Raw genomic sequence first — 15,348 nt, 5'->3', positions numbered from 1 at the left:
CTCTCTCACAAATGAATAAATAAAATCTTTTTTTTTTTTTAAGATTTTATTTATTTGACAGAGAGAGACACAGTGAGAGAGGGAACACAAGCAGGGGGAGTGGGAGAGGGAGAAGCAGGCTTCTTGCGGAGCGGGGAGCCCGATGCGGGGCTCGATCCCAGGACCCTGGGATCATGACCTGAGTTGAAGGCAGATGCTTAATGACTGAGCCACCCAGGCGCCCCTGAATAAATAAAATCTTAAAAAAAAAAATAAAGTGCATCTAGGAGACTAAATGTGCTTCTTTCATAAAATATTCATAGCTCTAATAATCATTATCATGTTAAGAGATATATGATGTGATATACCCATAAGAATGTGCTGGGTGATGGGCTACCTGGGGGGCTTAGTCGGTTAAGGGTCCAACTCTTGATTTCTGCTCAGGTCATGATCTCAGGGTTGTGCATCAGGATCTGCCCTCAGCATGGAGCCTCCTTAAGATTCTCTCTCTCCCCCTTCTTCTGCCCCTCCTACGGGCTCTCTCTCTCTCAAAAAACAAACAAACAAACAAAAAAAGAATGTACTAGGTGGTAAAGCCCACTTTTCCCATCTCTAGGATTTCTCATACCTTCATGTTCTTATGCTCACCAAGCAGCTGTTAAAAAAGTTTTCCTAGCCTGCCCCCATAGGTTCTGACTTAGTAGGTAAAGGTGGGGCCCAGGAATCTGCCTTTTTGAGAACTGTAGTGGTTCTGATGTCTGTGGTCCTTAGTATTGGCTTTGAGTACAGGGCCAGATTCTGAACCTCGGCAGTATTGACATTTGGGACACGATAAATCTTGTTGCTGGGGTGTTGTTTAGCAATATCTCTGGCCTCACCCAATAGGTATCAGTAGCACCCCCCATTATAAACAATCAAAAATGTCTCCAGACATTGTCAACATGTCCCCTGGGGGGTCAAGTCACCCTTGACTGAGAACCACTGACGGAGGGGGAAATAAATGAGAAAATGCTAATTAAGAACAGTTTTTACTTTCACATGCAGATGTTCATACCCTTGATTTCACTGAACAAATTAAAAAAATATTTCTGAGCACTTGGCATGTACAAGCATTTTATATTAAAAAATGTTTAATCATGGCTACTTCCTTAACATCTTATGAGATGGAAGAAAAGGAAATGTTCTTGTAAATTAATATCTATTGAACATGCGCTTTTCCTAAATTAATATTCCCAGTAGTTTTCTATAAGATATACCAGAGCTTTAAAATTAATATAACAGAAAATTAATATTAATCAGTATTAAAAGTAATATTAAATTAAAATTAATATTAACATTGGGGCGCCTGGGTGGCACAGTTGGCTAAGCGTCTGACTCTTGGTTTCAGCTCAGGTTGTGATCTCAGGGTTGTGAGATGAGCCCCACATTGGGCTCTGCGCTTAGTATAGAGTCTGCTTAAGATTCTCTCTCCCTCTCCCTCTGCCCCTCCACCCTGTGCGCTCGCTCTCTTGCTCTCAAATAAATCTTTAAAAAAATTAATATTAACATCGACATTGCTTTAGGAAAGATGTAATTCAGTCGGTGTGAATTGCTGTACACTTTAATAATGAAACAAATTTGATTGATAAACTTTACATTTATTCTAATTTAGAAACATAAGAAGAAAGAGTCATGATGCACCTGCCATAATACTGTTTATAAAACCTTACCTCTGCTCTAATTTTAGAATCTTTCCTTGGAGAGTCTGTGGTCCATATAAATAAATAACTCTACCCAAACACACTCATTTCAATGTGAGTTTTTCATGTGTTACTAAAATGTTAAAAATAGATCATGATGTAGGGCACCCAGATATTTAACTCCTTAAGTCAGTGACAGGAGGAGCTACAAGGAAGGAAGGAAAGAGGGAGGGAAAGAAGGAAGGGAGGAAGGAAGGGACAGAGGAAGAAAGGAGGAACAAAGGAAGGAAGGAAAGAAAGAATGAAGGGAGGGAGGGAAGGAGGGACGGAAGAAAGGATGGATGGAAGGAAAAGGAAGGGAAGAGAAAGAACAGGAATTGATCGAGGATGAAGCTCTATAATTTCTGACCATGGATCAGTAAATTCTATTGAAATCAAGAGTGGAGACCTACCCGAAGGCTGCTGAAACAATTCCTAAGTGGCAAGAAAAAGAAGCCTATTGACATTCAGGAACCCTGAGGAGAACAACAGACATCTCCATTGTGGACTTAGCCCCTCCCTCCAGTAAAGGTGTGAATAAAGCTCAAGACAGGAAAGATGCCTTTTCTCCGGAGGGTGCTGTTGTAAACGTGTCATTAGCGTGGACAGGCTTGCTGAGCACTTCCCGATGATATCATTTCTTTGTATGGGAGATCAAGGACCTTTGTGGATTAGTAAAGAAGAACGGGACTGGCAGCTGTCTTTCCTGCTGAGTTTGGCTTGCAGAATTGACTCTCCGGAGAGGACCCCAGGACCTTGGCCAGGGGTTCAGGAAGAAGCAGGCCTACCTAGCATGGAAACTCAAAGGAGAGCAATGGGGCTCTGACCTGCAAAGCTGGAGGGAGAAAAAATAGGAAAACGAAAACCCCCATCATTGCTAGTGGAAAGTTGAATTCAAGAAACCTGGCTTTATATTATTTTCCTCTGCAGAGGTCGAGCAGAGGAAGATAAGCGCTTGCTTTTTAAACATGCTCCTTTCAGTGTGGGGTGTTTTCTGTGTGTGTCCTCTGAGGATTTTGAGACAGTCCCTTTCCAAAGGGTCATTAACATTAGTTAAATATTCATGGTGGGGGAGGGGATTACAGACTGAAATTTCAGACCGCTCCAGAGTGAGGGATGGCCGGCCACCGGCCCAAGGGAGCCGCACCTTGTGTATCAGCTGCCTCCTTCCCCACCGCTGGCTTTGTTAACACGCGCTTTGACACCAGGCGGCCGGCTGCCACAACGGGGAGGGCAGTGTGACGGCTCTGGCTAGCCGGAGAGCCAGAAACAGCCCTGTCCACGCCTCGGCCTCTGGGCCATATCGGGGGAGGCCCCAAATACGGGGAGACCCCATCCCTGTCACCAAGACGCACTTCCTAGCCGCTGCCAGCGGTGGTACTTACCCGGGGCCCGTCGTGGTGCTGGGTAAGAAACGAAGGATCGCTCCCTCCTCGCAGCTCCTGGCGTTGCGAGCGCGCACGGGCACCCACACGGTTCCACCTGCCCATACACACGTATGTGTACACCAACACACGTCCGCATGTGCACACGCCGACACGCCCACCCGTACGCTGACACAGGTCCTCATCCCCAGACACAGAGCCCTCGCCCCAGTTAGGAAATAACAGGGCTTCGCTGGCCCGTCCCTCTATTCACCCATCTCGCCATCCCTCCAATCTATGCATTCACTCATTTCGTGGTTTCTCGGTTTGGGCTTGGATTCCGCCGAAGCCACAGAGAGGTGTGGGTGCATGGGGAGGGCACGTGGAAGCGGAGGGGCGGCCCGCGGGCGCCGGGCGCGGGGAGGGGCGGGGAGGGGGCGGGCTCCGGGGCCGGCAGCCGACGGGCGGCGCTCCCAGCCCTCCAGCTCGCCCCGCGGCCGCGGCTCCAGGCAGACGCGCTCGGCCGGTCCCGGGCTGCAGCACGCGTTCGCCGGAGCGTCTCGGACGCCCCAACGAGGAGGCAGGGGCCGAGCGGAGGGGAGCTCGAGGACCGCGTCCCCCGGGATCCCGCGCCCAGAGGTGGGTGGCCCAGGCCGGGGGCGCGGCGACCCCCGACACCGCGTCCCCAGAGCGCCCCCCTGATGTGGGGGCCTCAGGCGTGGGGAGAGGGAGGCCCGGGAGCGGCCGCAGATCTGGGGAGTCCTCGGAAGGATCGCGGACTTTAAAAGGGCTTTTATGGCCTTGCCTAGCGGAGCGTGTGCGGGGAGGGGGCTTGGCTGGAAAGGGCTGTGGCCATGTGGCTTTGAATTCCTAGGTTTGGGGGAGGGCCGAGCCTTTGGCTGCTTTATTCAATACTTATATGTGCTTTTTAAAATGAACTTAGGACCATTTCCCCTGCTCCCTAACACACACACACACACACACACACACACACACACACGGGCTGTACAGGAAAAGCGGGGAATATCTAATGGCCGTGGCCGCCCCTGGGGACCCGGGAGCAGCAGAGGATGGAGCCACCGGCTCCAGCTCCCGAGGAAGACGCGGGTCCTTAAATGGCAGCGCTGGGGCGTTTGGGGGGCTCAGGGGCTGCGCCGGGAGTCCGAGGCCGGGGAGGACCGGCTCCCTGACCAGCCGGAGCCTTGCGGACTGGGTCTGCGAACTGCACTCCAGAGACCACGCGGGCCGAGAGGGCAGCCTCTCTGCGCGGGGCCGGAGGGGTACGCGCTGAGCCTGGAAGTTTGGCCTGAGGCTGAGACCCCGGCTGCTAGGATCCGCTCTTTTATCCTGGATAAAGCCCAGGGTACGTCTCTTTTGGTCCTTTGTGGGGACAGTTTGGGAGAGGAAGGGTGGATCGTGGTGGTGAGCGCTGGGCAAATGGTGCCGGTAATGGGGGGGTGGGGGGTGGCGGCGGGGGGTGGCGTGCCCTCAGGGACGAGAGCGAGGAGATCCTGGCGGCCCTGAGAAATTCTGGAGAAACGTAGTGGAGGACGGGGACTGAATCGAAGTCCGTGAGTGCTGGGAGCCCGGGAACCCGCGGAGGAAGGCGGGGCGGGTGGGGGGCCCTGAAGGCTGAGGGCCGGCTGTGTGCAGTGGGGAGTGAGGAGGAGCAGGACGGGCAGCGGGTTACTGAGCTCGCTGCCCTCAGGGCAGACGCTCGCCAGCCCTGGGGATCCCTCCCTAATCCTCAAAAAGGGGGCGTCGAAAGGAAGTTGACTTGTTTGGAGAGATGGTGGGTGGGTTGTCTCTCCAGACCCAGTAAACCCAGTTTCCCGCGTGGGGTGGTACTGGTTTGGCGCCGAGAGGCTGTGTGGTCAGACTTTGACAAATCTCTACCCTTCTCTGCAGCAGTTTTAAGTGCAGAGCCAATAATTTGGCAAGCTTCCCCCCCCCCCCCCGCCCCTTAAATGTATCTACCTTTGAAAAGAGATCGCACACACATAACACACAACTATACATCTCTGTAGAGTTCATCTTCGAATCTGCCAACAAGTTCCTCAGGGGAAGCAACCTTCCCTCTTCAGTATTCACTGGCATCTGGAGGCCAACGCCCACCATTGTAACCCAGGAGATTTCTTTCCCTGGTTGTGTTCTAATTAAAGAGAGTTCACTTAAGCATCACAATTTTCTTCCTGGAAATGGTCCTAATTTAATTAAATGGGGATGCCTGGCAGCATCCCCAACCTTGATCAATAAAATTTCAGAGTAAGCATGTCTAAAAATGATGTATATCTCTGAAGGAGCTTCCTCTGTTTCGTTAAACATACAGCCTTTAAAAATTAAAACTTGCCCTGACATACTTTCTAAATAGCTGTCCACGGCTGGCTTTCTCCTGCCCAGTTTTGACACAGGCTGTTTGCTCCAAGGGTACCTTCTCCTTTGGGTGGGTACCCCATTGGGTTATGTAGGTCCTGCAATTATTTGGGGCTGCACTAATAAAATTAGGAGCCAAGAAAAATGAAAGTAATCCTCCTTGGGCCTCGCAGTCCCTTCCCTAGCAGACTGCATGCAGTTAGGTGTTGAGATGTTTCTCTGGCAGCGAAGTTCACTTCAGTGTCTCTCTGGGATGCTGAGGTGCTGGTGTGAGAGTGGTGGCCAGGCTCTGAGATGGGACAGACATTTTGAAATATCCATTATCTCATAGTTCTGGCCTGACAGTTGGCACGGCTCCTGGCCTGCAAAGTTCAGGGTCCTGTGGTCAAAGATTATTTCATTTCCATAAGTGGCTCATTCTGACTCAGGAGCCTCAGGATCGCAGGGTAGTAAGACGAAGCAGGTTGTCTTAACTTGTTATCAAGTGAGGGGGAAATGATCCACTGGTTGTTTTACTCTAAAACTTTCCATATTTTAGTATGGAATTAACTATTAAATATTACTTTGAGAAATGCTAACACTCTGGACCTTCTGGTTAATTATTAGAATTGTTGTCTAGATAGCATCCTTAGAGATTTGGTTGACTCGGAAAGCATCCATGTCTCGGATTTCTATCACGGGTGTTACTGCAAGTCTCTACTTATTAAGATAATGAGAAATGTTTCAGATAAGAATGAAATCGAATTTGGGTGGAGTTTGTGTTGAGGAATTTAAACAATTGAAACAGGAGCATGTTGAAAGTTACTTCTAAAGACCAAAAGGGTGATGTGTAGTTCCATTCTTTAATTTTATACATTTCTCACTGCTGGTGGAATTGATGATCAATCTTGAATTAGCCTCTGGAATGACTGTTCTTTGATCTTGAGAAACAGGAGTCATCCTTTGTTTAGATTATTGATCAGGGATCCTTCACCAACTATTGGAAACTTGAACCAATTAATTCATGTACTTATTAGGTTCAACAGTTCTGGTAAGTTTTGCTAGGAAACGGCATCATTTTCTTTATACTGTGTAAACTCTACACCCATGGATAGATTTCTCTGTGAAGCTAAAAAAGCTTAAGGTTAGGGATTCCTCACTGGCACCGGCCTTCCCCATCAGCACGTGGCAGTGCCTCCATGATCCGTGATGATGAGATCCAGGCTCTTTGCAAGAGAATCCCCTTCTAAGAATATCTATGATTACTGTTCAAGTTTTAGACCTTTGCCCTTCAGACATGTTTTTCAGGAATGTATTATTATAGGAAAGTTGAAATCAGCTCTATTCCAATAGGATTTTGCTCAAGGAGAAAATTATAGTTTGCCTATGTGATTTTCAGTAGCACTTGATGAACTAGGATACTTAAGAAATGAAGTACTCTAAGTAATATATGCTTAAACCTAAGTTTAAAAAATTTGTTTCAACTGTTGCTGATACAAGTGTGTTTCTAAGATGTAATGAATGGCTATCTTGCCCTGATTGCCCTTTGCCTTGTGAGTTGACTGTGGTGAATATATTGTCGTCCTTCCATCGACAGTTTAGGACTTTGTGGTCTCTGGGTGATGTTAGCAGAGGGACAAATTATGATTTATAGGAGTGCAGAAGCGTCATTGTGGAATCCACTCTGGGACAGCCTCTGGAGATTGGTTTTTGAGAAAACAAATCCCAATACAAATATCATTTCTGTTCTTTGCCCCACTCTCTGGAGAGTTGAGTGCCAGAAGAATGAATTAATCATGACCTTTCCTTTGCCTATGGCACAGCAAGATGTGCTTTCTCCAGGTTTCAGCCCAGGGTTCTTTTTACCTGTTGAGGTAAATTCTGAGATTGGGGAGGTGCAAGAGAGGACAGACCCTTCGGGAGAAGGGCCTGAGGGCATCCTTGGGCCCACCTACCTCTTCCCCGTGTAGTATTTGTCTCTAGAATCCAGGCGCGGCCATACTTCCAGGCCTTGGGGGGCACATTCGAGTGGGATCAGGGACATGTAACTGGTATTTGTTCCCATCTAGGTGGGAGTCTCAGAGTGACCAAATGGGCCATGCCACTGGAGAAGGGGGCCTGTGGAGGCAGAATGCTACTCATTTCCTTATCCAGGCAGAAGACAACAATCGGGGGGCAGGGGGGGTGAGATGATGGAGCCTCCCTCACGTGGGTTTGAGAAGTTGGGTGTTTTTATTTGGTCTTGTAAGTCTTGGAGGATACATGTCCTGGTTGAGGGGATCATGGTATGAATGCTAGGGGAGCCGGGGGAGCTACAGGACTCGGTGGGGAATGTACGTCATTGTCCTTTGGCCCCTTCCTTTCCTAGCTCTGTGCAGGGCTTTTCTGGTTGGTTTTGATGCTTACGTGGAGCAGCCTGAGTGAGCAGATCCAGAACCTTGGTGGGACCAAAACACATTAGTGCCTTGATCAAGTTCTCGATAAGATCTTGAGCATGTCACTGAAATGGAATCTTAGTTCCTTCACCTATAAAAATGGGGATACCAAAACCTGCCTATTTGAAAACTTGTGTTTAACGAGATATATATGGAAGCACCTCGCATGTGTTGTGTTTCTCCCCAAATCGGCTGTTTTCCTAAGTTAACAAAGTCTCCTTTCATCTTTTTTTTTTTTTTAAGATTTACTTATTTATTTAAATAATCTTTAAACACCCAACATGGGGCTCGAACTCACAACCCCGAGATCAGGAATCGCATGTTCCACCAACTGAGCCAGCCAGGCATCCCTGGAATCTCCTTTCATCTTTATGGTAGATGCAAATGAATGGTTTTTAAAGTGTAATTTATAAAATCCAGCAATTGTGTAGCAGGTCAGTGGTTCATCCCTCACACTGATCAGATGGAAAAGCCTTGAGCACCGAGATTCTCCAACCCTACCTCACCTCCCCCCCAGCCTCCTTTCGACTTGGGGGAGTCTGGCTGACATTCTTCTCTCTTTACCCTCAAAACACTTGCACTCCTGAGGCTTTTTCCATTTTTCTTTACTTGCTTCCTCTTTATGCTTTGAGTAAGTCAGAAATGGCTCCTCATTGGGCAAATGGACCCAAATTTTCAGGGCCCTAATCCTGGGCTTTAAGCTCACTCAGTGACCCATAGTGTAATGGATGTCAATGGGACTTCCCTTCCGTAACTCCTGCAAGATTCTTTGCCGGCTCTAATGAGTTTACTCAGTCACTAAGATGGGAACAGGGATTAATTTATTAAGAGTTGCAGTTCAGGTTAAAATTAAAAAGGCTTTCAGAAGAGCCTGAGAAGCCTGGTCAATCCAGTCCATTTATGTCTTACCATTTAACTTCGCAGATTTGCAGATCTTGCAGGGTGGATGAATTATTAAGTAGCACCATGGTGGGGTGACCACACCAGAAACATTAATTCTGAGTAAATTTGTAAGCGTTACAAATCATTCTTTTATACAAAGACATATAAAAGGTATTCTCCCCCTCTGGTCCAAAGTTCTCCAGCAAATCCTCTGTACCAGCCAGCCCTGGGGTCTTACTAGGACAAGCCTGGACATTTAAGGAAGTGAGTCGGTTAGAAGAAGTAACCAGGGATTTACAAGCAACATGATTTAAAAAGCAGAATATTGTAGCTCCTGACCCTGTTTGTGATGCCTCTGTGAAGTTTCCTTTTTAGTCACTGTCTGCAGTAGGGAAGTCCCCCCCCTTAAAATGTCCCATAGAGAGGGGACTGTCCAAGTCATGTTCAGTGACCTTCCAGTGTCTCTACTCTTTTTTTTTTTTTTAAAGAGCAATCTTTTTTTTTTTTTTTTTAAAGATTTTATTTATTTATTTGAGACAGAGAGAATGAGAGACAGAGAGCATGAGAGGGAGGAGGGTCAGAGGGAGAAGCAGACTCCCCGCCGAGCAGGGAGCCCGATGCGGGACTCGATCCCGGGACTCCAGGATCATGACCTGAGCCGAAGGCAGTCGCTTAACCAACTGAGCCACCCAGGCGCCCCCAGTGTCTCTACTCTAAGTCCTACATTGAAGACCCAACGTCCTGGGAATCTGCCTTGTTCACTGGGGCAGCATACCTCGACATGCAGTCCAGCCTCGCCAGTGTCTATAGAGGTATTCCTGGGCTCTGGCACAGACAGTCAGTTATTTATTTTTTCTGGATACTGCCTTTTAACCCAGCTCTCCTGGTGATGTCAGATAAAGCTTGAGAACTTCTTGTCTGCAGTGGACCCGAGCCCCCACGCGTGCAGCGCCCCACTCTGATTTAGGAGAGATGGGAATGTGCCCTGGACCAGGTCCCCAGGGACGTTCTGAAATCAGCTGATCCAGCCTGACTTGCCTGCCTCAGGTCTTGACAGTTTTCACTGCTCCGACCCAGAGGTGATTCTGGAAGTGCTTCTAAAGGTCTGTGGATTCTGCTTGAGCTTTCTGCCCTGCGGAGCCCCTATACTCCTTACCTGCTCTGTAGGCTTGAAGAGAAATCGAGTCAATACATAAAGATAAATGAATGCTGGTCCAGAAACGTTAACCTCTCTTTGAACTACCCAGCGTGCTTCGCACGTGCTTTGGTGAGGGGGCCTCGAGAAGGTTCTTACAGTGCAAGCTAAACAGTGATGCCGAAGTAGTTTTCCCTGGATTGTCACAGGAGGCTGGGCTGGAGGTTTCTGCATGGAGCTTAGAGTGCCCTGGGTTTGTAAGGTGTAGAGAAATTGCCCAGGACTTCCAGGTTTTTAGTCTTTTGTTAGAAGAGTGTGTGAAGAGCTGCCCCCCACACTACACTGAGGACCGTGAAGAGAAGGGGTTCCCCATGGCCAGCCTCTCTGTAGCCCATGACCTTCGCACGATGTCCCTAGTGAACCTGTGGGGCCAGGACCAAGCCAGTGTCCCGTAGCAGAGACCAGCCCTGCAGACACCCCCCGCCACCACCACATCCCGTAGCAGAGAAAGCCCGACCCTGGGCAGGAGAGTGGGGGGACACTAGCTGCCTTCCCCCCGTCCCAGTTAGTTGTCTCAAATGCAGAGCTCTGTGGGGCCTACCTGAGCCGCACACCTGGGTGAAGTGTGTATAGAAGGTTCTAGGAAGGCCAAACCACATTTTCCTGTAGGCGGTTAACTGGCTGCTCTCAGCCCCTCTCCCTGACCGGATTGGCTCACGTTATCATGATGTCATTTGCTCAGGGGAATAATGCAGAAACACTTTGTTTGGAGCGGTGCCTCATGTAAATTTTGTGATACAGCCTATATACAGAGAAAGAAACCCATTGTCTAGCCCTCTTTATGTGGGGGGTTGGGGGAGCGCCAAAGGAATACATATTAAGTTTCGAGAAAATTCAAGTACTTCACAACCCTGAATTCAAAAGCTCTCTCTGTATGTGTGTTAAAATCAAGGCCCGTGTGCCGTGTGATTCCAAGGCTATATTTAGCCTCGCAAATTAGTATTTTGCATTAGAGCATTTTATCCTTGCAAAGGATAGCAGGAATTCTCCTCTGACACAATTCCAAATGGGCAGAATCCATTCATTTGGGGATGAAAATGATCAAACTGTATTGGAAACTTAGATCATATCCAAGGCACTTGTGATTATCCCTGTTTGGGATCATTTTTCCTTTAGAAAAAATTTCAGATCAGTGTTTAATACAGCACAGAGATGGGCCCCGAGTGTGGGAGGCATTGCTTTTGCATGAAATCACAATGTGTACATTGTTTTTTTAAATATTCTTTTCATCATATGCTTCATTATCAAAACAATTCACAGCCTCCCAAGGATGACAGATGTTATAGTATAACCAGCATAGAGGGGATAAAATAGAAGATGGAGAAGAGAAGAAACCCCTCCCTCTCCAACCACTATTGAGAATGGAATTTAGTTTTCTCTTCTAGGGAATTCCCTGCAATCCCCAGGGACGCCTTGATCTTGAGGTTTCTAGGCTGGTGCTGGGAGGAGCTCAGAGGGAAGGGGAAGGGAATTTTTTGAGTGCCAGATGCTAAACTGGTTGCTTTATCTCCACTATCTTACTTAATCCTAGAATCACCACCATTTTTCTCATGAGGATACTGGTGTGCTCAGAGGCTATGGAATCAGCCAAGTGGTCCCACAGCTGCACAGGGTCCTAGCTCCGCCTGTTTTTCCTACCCAGCTCCCTCCCATTCCTAAACCAGTGCGGTGGGGGCCTTGCTGTTCAGTGTGGTCTGGGGACCTGTAGCTTTGGCATCATTCGGCAGCTCCTTGAAACCAGAGAATCCTGAGCCCCATTTCAGACCTACTGAATCGGAATCCGCAATTGAACAAAATCCCCAGGAATTTGTATGCACACTGAAGTGTGAGAAGCTCCCTTACCCAGCTGGGAGGAGGAAGGTTTGGCAGTTAACACCATGCAAACTAGCCAAGCTTCCAGACTGGAATCAGCAGACTCCGCCCTGAGAGATTGGTCTGTGAGTGGGGAAGGTGCTACTAGAATCTAGTAGGGTGCAGCTAAACAGCCTACAACGCACAGCCCAGCTCCCCCACAATGAAGAATTACCCTGCCCCAAATGTCCAGAGTGCTGCTCTTGAGATACCCGGGTCCAGTTGCCCATATCTAGAATTCACATCCTGTATGTGTTTCTGTAGCTTCAGATGAATGCAACTCTCTAGCGAGCGGATCTTAAGTGAGATGATACGAAGTGCAGCGTGGTATGCGAATGTGATTCTTTTTACTGGGACTTGAAAAGTGACAAAGAGCTTAAATTGCAGCCTGAAAGATTTCCATTAGAATTTTGAGAGCATCTGGCTCTCAGGAGGCAGTGGAAATGCTCCCCCCTGCGCCCCCCCTCCGTCACTCCCTCCCCCAACCCATCCTACCTGACAACGGTGCCTCTCCTTTCATAGTTTTACTCCCCAAACTTGCCCAGGCCTCTGTCCTATTTTTCAGCTCCCAAGGAAGCTGTGTTGGTCAGCTCCAACTCACTCACTGCTAAACACCCATCCTCTGTCCCTTCTCTCTTTAGATTCTGGCCCAGGACATCTGGAACTCTCTCCCCTCCAGCCCCTCTGGCTCCCTCCTTCCTTTCCTCTCTTCCTTTTGTAAGTGGAACATCAACCCAAATCACGACTGGGAAGTGAAACCAACACGCCTGATGTATATTAAAGTCGGGGGGGAGTTCTGAAGGGAAATTATATCCAACAAAGAGCCCCTGTCATCCACCTTCCATTGTGAGAGTCTCCTCAACATTACTACAAATGTCTCTACCTACTTGTTTTACTCTGACTCCACTTAGCTTTTCTTGAGCTCTATAATTTGAAAACAGAGTTCTTTCGAGGTTCTATGGTCTTTTCCAGCTTTCTCTCATGGTTGGTGTTATAACATTCATTTCCCAATACTTTTTAATGACCATTATCCACGAAGTAGAAGGTTCTTGATAAGCTTTAGAACCGAACTGGATTCATAACTGAGGTATTCCAAGGAAAACAACACCTCTATGCAACTTCTGGGTAGCCACTTTTCATAACCTTTATTATCCCTTGCAAATGAAAGGTGGGGCCACGAACGTGATGGAGGCAGTGGGGAGCGGCCACCAGGCTGTGCTGCGCATCCAGCTCCAGCCCTGGGATCCAGACGCCGAGGCAGAACAAGCCAGAGCACTGGGCTTCTGGCCAGGGTAGAACGATCTTCCCCAGGGAAGCCTGTGGTTTTCCAGCAGACCAGCCGATCAGTTCCAGAGGGCTTTAAACTGGAAGATGGGGACTTCTAGGGAAGAGTGGGAGTCGGAGAACATGAGAGCAGTTGCCATGGAGGATCATCAGTTTTGTCACCAAAAGGGGAGATTTGTCACCTGGTATTTGCTTCCTAGTCATTGTTTTGAGAGAATTGGGAAATCCGTAATAGAAACAATTTTGTCTTTAGCACCTGCCTTAAAGGTGTATAAAACCTTCGAGGCCTTTGTCCCCTGAGGTACCACTCCTCCCTCCAACCCACGCACTCTAGGTGCATTGGCACGGCTCAGGAACTCCTCAAGGGTCCTCTTGGGCTTGATAATGTGGGCCATCTCTTGCAAGTTCCACTGAACTCTTTCTGCCACAAATGATACCTTTCAAAATTGGCCTGGAAAAATGCAAGCAAAAATTATTACACAATCGACTACTGCAAATACTTGGACAAATACAAAGTACCAATTACTGGGGCTTTATGAAGAATGGATCCAAACCAAGGATAGAGTTTATATGAACAGAGGAAGACATAATACAGTATGTGTACAATTGAATAAAACCTTGAACCTTTAACATCGGTTTATTTTCAACCACAAAGTGTGATTGAGCTTTTTTCAGAAGAGCGTAACGTTGGAAAAGTTCAAATTCTTTTATTTCTTTTCTGAGTTCAGCCTTCCCTAAGAGCAGATACTCTGAGAGCAAAGTAGATGTAAGCTGCTTCTGATAATGACTATTTTCTGAAAGTTGGGCTCTCTTTCAAGTGCCATGTACGTATTTTTATCTTTGACCTTTGTAACATTCTGTTGGGGAAGATACCATTATTATTCATTATTGTTACAGATGAAGAAACCGAGACACCGTGGTTTAGGACAGGAGCATATAGCTAGCGGCAAGCTGGATTTGAATCCCTGTAGTCTGGCTTTTATAGTCTCTTAATCATTACCGTCTTTATTCTGCCTACTTAGTGCTTACTACAAGCTAAGCTAGCCCTCTGCTTTTACTGTGGTTGAAGTTATGAATCTCAGTCCATAAGCAAAGGCTTGCAAAAAAAAAATACATTTTAAAATTTACATAAATTAACTTAATTTTGTCTCCAAGCCCTCAACCTGTCCAGCTAACAGAACATTTAACCCCAGTCCTTTGGGGGATATTCCCACCCTGTGATTATATCCAAGATTTAAGGCTTTAGAAGGTGCTAGGTTGTGGGAAGGAGGCCATCCCGACACCTGTCTGCACTGGCTTTAGCTGTGATTTCCAGTCACATGTCTACATCACTTTTGACTGTTTCTATCCACGTGGTCAAGTTTGAAGCTGCTAGTCCATGCAGGGCACACAGGGATCCTTGACAAATCTGTGAACTTGAAGCCTGGAGTCTCCTCTGTAAGTCTTGCCGGTTCCCCTAGGAACTTCCAGGGAACAGAGCAAAACACCCAGGGGTGGAGGGAGAAAGGACCGGTTTCTAAAATGCCTTGCATAATCTTGTTGATGGCTTAGATTTTTACAAAAGCCAGGAAGAACTTTGACTCCTTGACATCACATCCCCAAAGCAAGCATTTAAATTAAAAGCTTGGTTGCCTGCCTAAGGAGGAGAGAAAGTAAAAGGAGAAGGCATTTATTAAGGTCTCAGAAATGTTCGTGGAGTAGAATGGTGGTTGCCAGGGGCTGGGGGAAGGGGAGAATAAGGAGTCAGTGTTTAATAGGTGGCGTTTCAGTTTTGCAAGATGAGAAGGGTTCTGTGGACGGTTAGTGGTGATGGTTGCACAACAGTCGTGAACATACTTAGTGTCACAGAACGGTACACTTAAAAATGGTTAAGATGGTGCATTTTAGGTTATATATATTTTACCACAATAAAACATAGTCATCAGTGCAGAAGTTTTATTTCCTTTGTATAAACTTTGACTCATTAAAAAATAGTAAAACCAACTGTAGAGAACAAACTGACGGTCAGAGGGAGGGTGGGCGGATGGGTGAAGTAGGTGATGGGGATGAAGGAGGGCACATGTTGTGAGGAGCATCGGGTGATGTAGGGAAGTGTTGAATACTGTATTGTACACCTGAAACTAATACAACGCCGTATGTGAACTATACTGGAATTAAAATAAAAGCCTAATTAAAAAATAGTAAAAAGATAAATCCAAATGACAGAAATAAAGAATTGGTCACCCTCCAAAAAGAAGCTCATGAGAAATTTTTGAATGCCAAAGGAGAAAAGTAGAGTTGAATCCTCC

The 15,348-nt window shown here is 47.3% G+C and overlaps 1 protein-coding gene across 10 annotated transcripts in view; it reads left to right on the top strand.

Annotated features, from left to right (window-relative positions):
• Window positions 1-15,348, top strand: part of PALM2AKAP2 (PALM2 and AKAP2 fusion) — a 346,978-nt gene that overhangs the window by 219,491 nt on the left and 112,139 nt on the right. Inside the window, exon 1 of one of the 10 annotated variants that reach the window (XM_035016108.1) lies at window positions 3,550-3,700. The exons of 8 other annotated variants lie outside the window; for them this stretch is intronic. The gene's annotated coding sequence lies outside the window, so the exon portion shown is untranslated. One more of the 10 variants, XM_035016109.1, reaches the window with a different exon arrangement.

Source organism: Mirounga leonina, unplaced genomic scaffold (assembly GCF_011800145.1).
Source record: "Mirounga leonina isolate KUSES-001 unplaced genomic scaffold, KU_Mleo_1.0 Mir_170, whole genome shotgun sequence".
In the NCBI taxonomy this organism is placed as follows: Eukaryota; Metazoa; Chordata; class Mammalia; order Carnivora; family Phocidae; genus Mirounga; species Mirounga leonina.
This window is presented reverse-complemented; position numbering and strand designations above follow the sequence as displayed.